General features: G+C 48.2%; 1 protein-coding gene across 5 annotated transcripts in view; it reads right to left on the reverse strand.

The window, feature by feature from the left end:
* The window catches only part of SEMA3D (semaphorin 3D), a 171,232-nt gene extending 163,154 nt beyond the window's left edge, over positions 1-8,078 (reverse strand). For 2 of the 5 annotated variants that reach the window (XM_007670948.3, XM_029077347.2), the window contains exons 1-2: positions 7,980-8,078; positions 7,044-7,094 (exon numbers count right to left, since the gene is read on the reverse strand). The gene's annotated coding sequence lies outside the window, so the exon portion shown is untranslated. Of the gene's footprint in view, positions 1-7,043; positions 7,236-7,979 lie in introns of those variants that run through there. The other 3 variants (XM_029077344.2, XM_039913903.1, XM_029077349.2) reach the window with 3 other exon arrangements.
* Positions 8,079-12,076: the final 3,998 nt, after the last annotated feature.

Consider the following 12,076-nt stretch of genomic DNA (forward strand, 5'->3'; position numbering starts at 1 on the left):
TGGTAAATCGCTTAACTTCTCTGTGCCTCAGTTTCATCATCTGTAAAATGGGGATTCAATACCTCTTCTCACTTCACTAGGTTTTCCTCTTGTTCACTGATGCCTCAGATGCCAAGACTGCTGGAAGCGAGGGAGTGAACTGAGGATGCAGAGTGGGGCATGAGCCTAGAGAGTGGTTTTGCTAACAGGAAGTCCGGCTTCTTTGAACCATCAGAATTTTTAAGTCTAATGACATTGAGACCATACCTAGAGAGTGAAAGACATCCAGAGAGCCTCATTAAATAATGACATTGAAATTCAATAAAACAATTTGACCCATTTCATTAACCATGACTAAATACTATGCATTCATTTTGAGAGAGACCTGAGCAAGTCTCCTAACTGCAGGGCAGCAGAGAGTGCATGGAGCAGACAGTAACGGGGACTGTTGTGTGAGCCGGCTGACGTCGGCTAGGCCTAAATGCAGGGCATTAAAAATAACTGTGGTAAAAAAGTCCTTTCATTAACCTGAGCACATATCCGCCTTTCAGTGGAACACTTCATTTACCTCAAACTGATGAACCAAAGTAGCAGTTTTCTGTGAAGGCAAGTTACATATAGGACAATAAGAAGATTCTCCCTCATCCTGGTGGAAACCAAAAGGTACAGGGAGCCCAAGAGGCAGAGACAGGGGATGGGATTGAGTTTACGTATCTCAAAGGGGGAGCAGGCCCAGAGGAAAAGACCCCCAGGGTCACTTTTGGGGATACTAGAACAGCAAAATTCACTGTTCTGATGGGTAAGTACCTGCTAAGAATAGACTGCTTTGTCATTGGAGGGGAGGCTATACCTTGTTTTTGACCTTTGAGACCCATGTGAAATAAATAAAAGGGATCCAACTACTTTTATGTGATACCTGAAATATTTGGTTAAAAGGCAAATTTTGTGCTATGTAACACATCTCCAGATTTGAAAACTAAAAACTGAACAGGTGTTCTGCTGCAGCGAAAATGATTTGATCCTTAGCTGTAACCTCCAAATTCATATTTAAGCAATTTTCATTACGGCTTTTAGTTCAGCTTCCCCCACCCTATATACAAGTTTTTAAACCATCCACAAGGAAATCAAGCAAAATTACTTGATAACTACAGTTGTGGTTTAAACAAATAGACAAATTACTTGGTTTACTGCAAATTATTCCATTGCAATGAGGATCAAGCTAATGCTAATTAGCCACACATTGTTGTTTTTCCATGCTAAATGGTCATCCCTTGGATATTCTAATCACTTGAGCACTGTCATTTACGAGTCATTCAACAAGGAGGTTCTGGAAACCATTCAGTTCACGATCACTGAAGCAAGGCTTATCCCAACAGGTCTTCTTGGGTGATGTAGGGGAAGGGCTGGTTGATGGCAGGAAATGGAAGCAGATGCTGGACGGGGAACTGAAATAGGGCACGTTAGCAGGGAGATCAGATCAAAAAGTCTAAAAATGTAATGAAGCAATGCCTTTGACCAGTGGGTGTATCAGTGGACTGTGGGGAGACAGCAGCAGACAGACCGGCCAACTGACCTGTCTGACATGCAACAATCAGGAGGCAAGTTGCTCTGCTTGAGCAAAGTGGGATACCACGACCAGATTCAGAAATAGTCATAGATACAAGAGAAGTAGCGGATCCTAGTGAAGGAGCATGGGCTTGGGAGTCAGAGGGCCTGGGTTTTAATCCCGGTTGTGCCACATGCCTGCGAGCCAATCCCGGGCAAGTCACTTAATTTCCTTGGGCTTTAGTTTCCTCACTTGTAAACTGGAGGGGATTAAATACCAGTTCTCTCTCCTTCTTTGGCTTGTGAGTCCCATACAGGACATGGACTATGTCTAACTATGTCTGGTATCTATCCCAGTGTGTGGCACAGTAAGTACTTCACAGATACCACATTTATAATTATTACTCAAAGGAGTGTCAGTGTGTATAAGATTTTACAGCCAAATCCAGAGTAGAATAAGATTCACCAAATATCTAAGAATATGGAGAGAATATACATAGGTAATACTAATAACTAGTATCTGTTAAATGCTTGTGCCAACCCCTCTATTAAGCACTGGGGTAAATACAAGATAATCACATTGGACACAGTCCCAGTCCCACACGCTGCTCACAGTCACTGTGTGCATGTATGTGTATATAATAAAATACATGAACTATAATCAACTTGATGCTGGTACTAACCTACACTGGCTGCATTTCCAAATTAGCTATTTGAATATTTTTTCTGGAACACTTCAATGTTTTACTCATTTGGAGGGTTGATATAGCAGTTTCATGGAGTAATCCTTACTGCATTTCAATTAGTGCAGTCCATGCAACTCTCATGTGTTTGGGGGAATGGTAAAGGATTGTTCTACAATCAAGTTATTAGTACAGTTGCATTGTACAACTGATTAAATCTGGAGACACCAAGTTATGCTTGCAGGATTGGGTATTAGCCAACAGTTTAAGGTTAAGAGTGTCAATTTTACTTTAAAATACATTACATGAGATGCTAACTTCCTTGAGGGCAGGGATCGTGTCTACCAACTCTATTGTACTGTCGGGCCTGGGAGTCAGAAAGACTTGTGTTCTAATCCTGACTGCCACATGTCTGCTGTGTAACCTTGGGCAAGTAACTTAACTTCTCTGTGCTTCAGCTACCTCATCTGTAAAATAGGGATAAGACTGTGAGCCCCATGAGGGACGGTACTGTGTCTAACCTGATTAATTTGTATCTACCCCAGTACTTGACACAAAGCAAGCACTTAACAAGTACATTATTATTATTACTCATAAGACCTTAGTACTGTGTTCAAAATACATTAAATGCTCAAAAAATACCACTGATTGACACATATAAAAACTATATATGCATCTACAGAAGTTGTTGTGGTTATTTTTCCCTGACAATTGGCTCTCACCCCACATGGAGCTTTCGTCTCACCTAGAAACAGAAGAATTCATTTTCCAGATCTGTAATAAAGATGTGGGCAGTTGAATTTAGCAATTTAACTATAAACAGTAAATCTGTATGACAATGTGTTTACTGCCTGCCAATTCCAGCACACCAGGCTGCAGTGCTTGCCTAAACCACTTGCTATTTTTTCAATGTCTTGGGCAAAATTTAAGCATTCCAAAAGAGTAATTTTAACCCCTGGTCACAGGGACAGGCCATACAGGGGCAGAGCATCCTCACATCAGTCTCATTTAACTGCAACTCCCATGCCCTTCCTAGTTTAGGGCAAGAAAGGAGGAAGCTAATTATTAAATTCAGCTAGGTTGCTCTGGCTCAATCCCAAGAGTGGCAATATCAACCAGTGGACAAGTTTGCTCTCTGACTGCAAAAACTAAAATCCTCTACTTCTTCTTTCCTCTCCCCATTTCTACCACCCTCAAAAAATCATATTGAAAGCTCAGTCAAAATCAGCTGTAAGCAACACTGTTTGATGACTTCTTGCAAAACGCACATAGAAACTAGAGATCAACTATGCAAAGCAGCAAAGTAACATGGTCTTTGGGGATGAGCTCATGTCTGGGAGTCAGAAGATCTGGGTTCTAATCATATCTGCCACTTTGCTGTGTTACCTTGGTCGGCCAGTAATTCATATTTACTGAGCACTTACTGTGTGCAGAGCCCTGTATTAAGCACTTGGGAGAGTACACTATAACAATACAACAGTAACAATCTGTGCCCGCAATGAGCTTACGGTCTAGATCTGGGGGACAGAGGTTAATATAAATAAAATTACAGATAGGTACTTAAGTGCTGTGGGGCTGAGAATGGGGAATAAAGGGAGCAAGTCAGGGCAAAACAGAAGGGAGCTGAAGAAAAGGAAAAGAGGGCTTAGTCAGGGAAGGCCTCCTGGAGATGTACCTTCAGTAAGTCTTTGAAAAAGGTGAGGGTAATTGTCTGTTGGGTATGAGGAGGGACAGCGATCCAGGCCAGAGACAGGATGTTGACGAGCAGCCAGCGGTGAGATAGACGAGACTGAGTTACAGTGAGAAGGTTAGCACTAGAGGGGTGAAGTGTGGCAAGTCACTATTTCTCTGTGCCTCAATTACCAGCATGGCTCAGTGGAAAGAGCACGGGCTTGGGAGCCAGAGGACATGGGTTTGAATCCTGGCTCTACCACCCGTCAGCTGTGTGACTGTGGGCAAGTCACTTTACTTCTCTGTGCCTCAGCTCCCTCATCTGTAAAATGGGGATGAAGACTGTGAGCCTCACATGGGACAACCTGATTACCCTGTATCTACCCCAGCGCTTAGAACAGGGCTCTGCACATCATAAGTGCTTAAATACCAACATTATTACATGGGACCTGGACTATGCCCAAATGATTATCTTGAATCTACTCCAGTGCTTAATAAATACCATAAAATACAATCAGCACTAGGCAACACTGCTTCTCAAAGTTCTTTATGAACTTTTTCACTGGCTATGCACATACTTGATGTTAACTCTCCACCTGAATTAAGGCAAAATTCCTCAGAGCCCAAATCCGAGTCACTATCTCCAATACCCTATTCAGTCTATAGGAAGCAACTGTATGGGAGGCAGCGTGGCTAAGTGGAACGAGCACGGGCTTTGGAGTCAGGGCTCATGAGTTCGAATCCCAGCTCTGCCACTTGACAGCTGTGTGACTGTGGGCAAGTCACTTAACTTCTCTGTGCCTCAGTTCCCTCATCTGTAAAATGGGGATTAAGACTGTGAGCCCCACGTGGGACAACCTGATTCCCCTGTGTCTACCCCAGCGCTTAGAACAGTGCTCTGCACATAGTAAGCGCTTAACAAATACCAACATAATTTAACTGTATTGGCTGTAATTTAATCCAGGAATTTCATATCAGGAAAATATCAACTATCATGAGACTAAAGTTATCCCCTTTTTCTACTTGTAGAGGAGGTAGTTTTGAAGGTGGATCTAACTGGACTTCACAATATGAAACAATATGCCCAGTTAATCAATCAGTTGTATTTACTGGGCACTTACTGTGTGCAGAGCACTGTACTAAACTCTTGGGAGATTACAATATAACAGAGTTGGTAGACATGTTCCTCTAGACTGTAGTCTTATTGTGGCCAGGGAATAGACAGACAATATAAAGAAATTACAAATATGTACCGAAGTGCTGTGGAGCTGAGGGAAGAGTAAATAAAGGGTGCAAATCCAAGTGCAAGGGTGACCCAGAGGGAGTGGAAGAAAAGGAAATGAGGGCCTAGTCAGGGAAGGGCTCCAGTTCTCCCATAATAATAATAATAATGTTGGTATTTGTTAAGTGCTTACCATGGGCCAAGCACTGTTCTAAGCACTGGGGTAGTTACGGGGTAATCAGGTTGTCCCACGGGGGCTCACAGTCTTCATCCTCATTTTATAGATGAGGTAACCGAGGCACAGTGAAGTGACTTGCCCAAGGTCACACAGCTGACAAGTGGCAGAGCCGGGGAATAGAACCCATGACCTCTGACTCCCAATCTCATGCTCTTTCCACTAAGCCACACTGCTTCCATAACACACAGGTTATGTTTTTGCTGAACCCTGCATTAAGGAAGACGGGTATGACAGCAGCCACTTGACTCATATGCACAATTGTGTCTTCTGGCATCGAATCATAACCTACCCAGGGAGGATACATCATTAGCAGAACATACCTAGTCCTCTATCAGCATTCTATCCAAAATGCATTGTGAAAACATGAACTATAGAAAAATGAGGTGCACACATTTTTAGTCCTCACAGGACTTTCTCGACAGGGTGAGGGAAATGGCATTAAATGAAGAAACTGAGGGACAAAAAAAGGACAGTGACACCCCCAAAATTCACTCTGCAAGTGTGAATATAGTTCATTCCTCTTACTTCTCATCTAGGCTCCAGCTTAAGCTTCCAAATCATAGTCGCTTAAAGACGCTAGCAAGTAACAAAGCATTATTAATCACCCCCAATGAACCACCATATGGTGATGCAAGCATAATGTTACTTTTTAAATACATTACATCAGTTCACTAACGTTGCACCTGTCACATATAAAGCTATTATTACCACACATATCAGCCTAAGAGAGCAGCATTCAAACTTTTAGTTTATTACATTGGGTGTGCTTGTATCCCTGTCCCTTTTCAAAGCAATATAAATTCTGGAACATTAAAGCCGAATATGCTAGAATTTAAGAGTGGAAAGCACACACCCTTTCAAACTCTACACTCGGTTAAGCAAAGAGAGTCAGGAAAGAAGGAGGGGTGCAAGCCTGCAACCTTGCTCGAGGCTCCCAGACCCCAATCCCAGGAGGACCCGGAGAAGTCCCAGATGACTAAATTGTCCTCATCCAGCACAGTACAGGGAAAAGGAAGCTTGAAAAGGGTAGGGTCCCTTTGGGACTCTGAGCCTATCCAGGATACATAAACTCTTTGGACCCGAAGAAGATACCTCTGACAGTATGCCTAGCAGTGTGGGTGGCTGAAAAGGGATCCTTGGTCCCCCCAACACGATGGTTATCCATTGTTGGGTTTTTTGGGCTTAATGTTTGTAGTGCCTGGTGCTGTTTTCTCTTTTGCCCCTGTCTCATTCCAGCAAAGGTATTGCTCACTTCCTTCTTGCATGTCTGTCCTCAGCAGTTTTTTCCCTGCGTTCAACTGGGATGCAACATTGTCTAAGGCTTTGATTTTATGATGCTCTGAAAATGGGGTTCCCTAAAGGATCCCTGGAGAGAGCTTCACCTCAGTCGGCACTTTCTCATGGATCCCTAGGGCGGGACTGGAGCTTTCAAGACCTGCCTTGACTGGACCAAATCCCTGAGATTTGAGTCAGTTTAATGCTGAACCCTCCGGGATAACCCTGTAACCAACGGGGTGGTAACAAGCCTGTAAGTTACTCCTATTTACCAACCATACCCAGAGCAGCCCCCTTTTTTCTCCAAATTCGCCTTTCCTCCCCCACTGGCCTACCCTTTCGCTCTTACCACTGCATCGATTCCCCTTACCTCTGCTTAACCACCTCCCACCCTTTCACCCCTTCCCTCCCCGACTCCCCAATAGCCTACCTGCTGTTACACGCAGCTGTGGGCCCGAGGCTGGCGAGGAAATCAGGAGATCTGGCGAGAAGATCAGGAGAGGAGATGAGGCAGAGTCAAGTGCTGCTGACTTCTAGCTCTTAGGCCCCGGTTCGCATCCTGCTCCCTAAGTGGACAGGGAGAATGAGAGGCCAGGTCCGGTGCTAAAGGCAGGCACCTCCCACTCCCTCTCTGCCCCCTTTGGCTTTTCAGCTTTGAATCCACCTTCCCCACCTCCCCGCCCCCTGGCCCTCCGCCCCCCCCCCCCTTTCAAATAAGCAGTCTTGAAGGGGATCCATTGGCTTCAGCCTCCCTGCCCCCTTGAGTACCAGCCACCCCCGAGCCAACCAGGAGGGAGTATCAGTTTGTGTGTGTATGTGTGTGCCCCTCCTCCCCTCCATCATCCCTTCCTTCCCTCCATCATCCCCTCCATCATCCCCTCCCCCGGGCACCCTAGAGTTTCCAGTTAATCGTGCGTGTTCTCTCACCCCCAAGCCCACTCAAAGGGGCAGCTGTAACTCTGGGCATCGGAATGGGCATCTCCCATTCTCGCCAGCAACCCAGGCCCCTCGTTCATTCACAGGTATTTAATGAGCGCTTCCTCTGTGCGGAGCACTGTACTAAGCGCTTGGAATATACAAGCCGGCAGCAGATAGAGCCCATCCCCGCCCAATAACGGGCTGGGCCTCCTTCTCCCCGGGGCCGGTGCATCGCTCCAAACTCGGTCCCCAGGACCGGCCCCCGCCTAAGCCTCCCCAACAGGTGGCCGAGCCTTGCCTGGCGACACCTCCGGCCCCGAGGTCGTCCCAGGTGCGGGGCAGCTACATCTCCCGTCCGCTCGTCGGGCAGGGAGGGCAAGGGAGGCAGATGAGGACCGGCGGGGTGGGGTGGGGTGGGGTGGGGGGATCCCCGGGACCGGGACCCTACCTGGGTCGGCTCGCCCGGGAACCGAAGCGCTGCAGGAGGAGCGCAGCAGCGAGAACCTGAGAGCTGGAGCCGGAGGGAAGGAGCTGCAACGGGAGCCGGAGCGCAGGAGCGGCAGCCGGAGAGCTGTAGGAGGAGCGCTGGAGACGGAGCGCAGGAGCGGCAGCGCTGCAGGAGCAGCACTGCAGGAGGAGCGCTGGAGCCGGGGCGCGGGAGAGGCAGCGCTGCAGGAGGAGCGCTGGAGCCGGGGCGCGGGAGCGGCAGCGCTGCAGGAGGAGCACTTTAAGAGGAGCACCGGAGCGCAGGAGCGACAGCGCTGCGGGAGGAGCGCTGCGGGAGGAGCACTGCAGGAGGAGCACCGGAGCCGGAGCACAGGAGCGGCGAAGGCAGTCCCGAGTCCGAACGCAGGGGGCGCTGGCGGCCCCCCGAAGCAGCGTCCCGGGCCGCCGCCTGCTCCTGCTGCTGCTCCTGCTGCTCCTCCTGCTGCTGCTCCTGCTGCTGCTCCTGCTGCTGCTCCTGCTGCTGCTCCTGCTGCTGCTCCTGCTCCTGCTGCTCCTGCTCCTGCTGCTCCTGCTCCTGCTGCTCCTGCTCCTGCTGCTCCTGCTGCTCCTGCTGCTGCTCCTGCTCCTGCTGCTGCTCCTGCTGCTGCTCCTGCTCCTGCTGCTGCTCCTGCTCCTGCTCCTGCTTCTGCTCCTGCTCCTGCTCCTGCTCCTGCTCCTGCTCCTGCTCCTGCTTCTGCTCCTGCTCCTGCTGTCCCATTGATCGCGCGAGCGCCGACTCGGTGCAAAGCACTGTACTAAACGCTTGGCAGGGACCGACCCTGCCCAGCGTCGGGCGCACGGTCTAAACGAGGGGGGCGGTGGGGGGGGGGCAGACGGCAAAGCAAAAGAGCACAAAACAAAAGCGGGACAACAGCAGCCAGGTAGATTGAATCAAGGGGATGCACACCTCATTAAGAAGATACATAGGGAAATAAATAACATGCTGCAGCTGCTGCCTCCGCCCTCCTCAAAGGCCCCCCTTCTTAATAATGTTGGTATTTGTTAAGCGCTTACTCTGTGCAGAGCACTGTTCTAAGCGCGGGGGCAGATACAGGGTAAGCAGTTTGTCCCACGTGAGGCTCACAGATAATGCCCATTTTACAGATGAGGTAACTGAGGCACAGAGAAGTGAAGTGACTTGCCCACAGTCACACAGCTGACAGGTGGCAGAGCCGGGAGTCGAACCCATGACCTCTGATTCCGAAGCCCACGCTCTTTTCACGGAGCCACACGCAGTCCTTCTTCCTCCAGGGAAGCAGCGTGGCTCCGTGGCGAGAGCCTGGGTCTGGGAGTCAGAGGTCATGGGTTCGACTCCCGACTCTGCCGCCCGGCAGCTGTGTGACTTTGAGCAGGTCGCTTGACTGCTCTGTGCCTCGGTTCCCTCATCTGTAAAAGGGGGGCGAAGACTGTGAGCCCTACGTGGGGCAACCCTGATCCCCTTGTCTCTATCCCGGCGCAGAGAACAGTGGTTGGCACATAGTAAGCGCTTAACAAATACTAACGTTGCATCTACCCCGGCGCTTAGAACAGTGCTGGGCACATAGTAAGCGCTTAACAAATACATTGTATCTACCCTGGCGCTTAGAACAGTGCTGGGCACATAGTAAGCGCTTAACAAATACTAACGTATCTACCCCGGCGCTTAGAACAGTGCTGGGCACATAATAAGCGCTTAAATACTAACGTATCTACCCCGGCGCTTAGAACAGTGCTGGGCACATAATAAGCGCTTAAATACTAACCTATCTACCCTGGCGCTTAGAACAGTGCTGGGCACATAGTAAGCGCTTCACAATTACATTGTATCTACCCCGGCGCTTAGAACAGTGCTGGGCACATAATAAGCGCTTAACAAATACTAACGTATCTACCCCGGCGCTTAGAACAGTGCTGGGCACATAATAAGCGCTTCAATACTAACCTATCTACCCTGGCGCTTAGAACAGTGCTGGGCACATAGTAAGCGCTTAACAAATACATTGTATCTACCCCGGCTCTTAGAACGGAGAAGCAGCATGGCTCAGTGGAAAGAGCAGGGGCTTTGGAGTCAGGGCTCATGAGTTCGAATCCCAGCTCTGCCACTTGTCGGCTGTGTGACTGTGGGCAAGTCACTTAACTTCTCTGGGCCTCAGTTCCCTCATCTGGAAAATGGGGATTAAGACTGTGAGCCCCACGTGGGACAACCTGATTCCCCTATGTCTACCCCAGCGCTTAGAACAGTGCTCGGCACATAGTAAGCGCTGAACAAATACCAACATTATTATTCTAGAACAGTGCTGGGCACATAGTAAGCGCTTAACAAATACTAGCGCTGCCTCTACCCTGGCGCTTAGAACAGGGCTAGGCACATAGTAAGTGCTTAACAAATACTAACGTCGTATCTACCCCGGCGCTTAGAAAAGTGCTTGGCACATAGTAAGCGCTTACCAAATACTAACGTTGTATCTACCCCGGCGCTTAGAACAGTGCTGGGCACATAGTTAGCGCTTAACAAATACTAACGTCGTATCTACCCCGGCGCTTAGAACAGTGCTGGGCACATAGTAAGCGTTTAACAAATACTAACGTCGTATCTAACCTGGCGCTTAGAACAGTGCTGGGCACATAGTAAGCGCTTAACAAATTCTAACGTTGTATCTAACCTGGCGCTTAGAACAGTGCTGGGCACATAGTAAGCGCTTAACAAATACTAACGTCGTATCTACCCCGGCGCTTAGAAAAGTGCTTGGCACATAGTAAGCGCTTACCAAATACTAACGTTGTATCTACCCCGGCGCTTAGAACAGTGCTGGGCACATAGTAAGCGCTTAACAAATACTAACACTGTATCTACCCCGGCGCATAGAACAGTGCTTAGCACATAGTTAGCGCTTAACAAATACTAACGTTGCAGCTACCCCTGCGCTTAGAACAGTGCTGGGCACATAGTTAGCGCTTAACAAATACTAACGTCGTATCTACCCCGGCGCTTAGAACAGTGCTGGGCACATAGTAAGCGTTTAACAAATACTAACGTCGTATCTAACCTGGCGCTTAGAACAGTGCTGGGCACATAGTAAGCGCTTAACAAATTCTAACGTTGTATCTAACCTGGCGCTTAGAACGATGCTGGGCACATAGTAAGCGCTTAACAAATACTAACGTCGTATCTACCCCGGCGCTTAGAACAGTGCTGGGCACATAGTAAGCGTTTAACAAATACTAACGTATCTACCCCAGCGCATAGAACAGTGCTTAGCACATAGTTAGCGCTTAACAAATACTAACATTGCATCTACCCCGGCGCTTAGAACAGTGCTGGGCACATAGTAAGCGCTTAAATACTAACGTCGCATGTACGCTGGGCCTTAGAACAGTGCTTGGCACATAGTAAGCGCTTAACAAATACTAACGTTGTATCTACTCCAGCGCTTAGAACAGTGCTGGGCACATAGTAAGCGCTTAAATACTAACGTCGTATCTACCCTGGCGCTTAGAACAGTGCTTGGCACATAGTAAGCGCTTAACCAATACTAACGTCGTATCTACCCTGGCGCTTAGAACAGTGCTTGGCACATAGTAAGCGCTTAACCAATACGTTGTATCTACCCCGGCACTTAGAACAGTGCTGGGCACATAGTAAGCGCTTAAATACTAACGTCGTATCTAACCTGGCGCTTAGAACAGTGCTTAGCACATAGTAAGCGCTTAATACTAACGTTGTATCTACCCTGGCACATAGGACAGTGCTTAGCACATAGTAAGCGCTTAACAAATACTAACGTCGTATCTAACCTGGCGCTTAGAACAGTGCTGGGCACATAGTAAGCGCTTAACAAATACTAACATCGTATCTACCCTGGCACATAGGACAGTGCTTGGCACATAGTAAGCGCTTAACAACTACACTGTATCTACCCCGACGCAAAGAACAGTGCTTAGTACATAGTAAGCGCTTAACAAATCCCAACATTATTGTTCAGACGGAGGCTGCTTAAAGCCGGGGATTACCCCCCCCACGCCCACGCATACCATGAGCACATACACATGTACACCCCGCGCATACACACATATAGAGAA

This window comes from Ornithorhynchus anatinus, chromosome 13 (genome assembly GCF_004115215.2).
Source record: "Ornithorhynchus anatinus isolate Pmale09 chromosome 13, mOrnAna1.pri.v4, whole genome shotgun sequence".
Lineage (NCBI taxonomy): Eukaryota > Metazoa > Chordata > Mammalia > Monotremata > Ornithorhynchidae > Ornithorhynchus > Ornithorhynchus anatinus.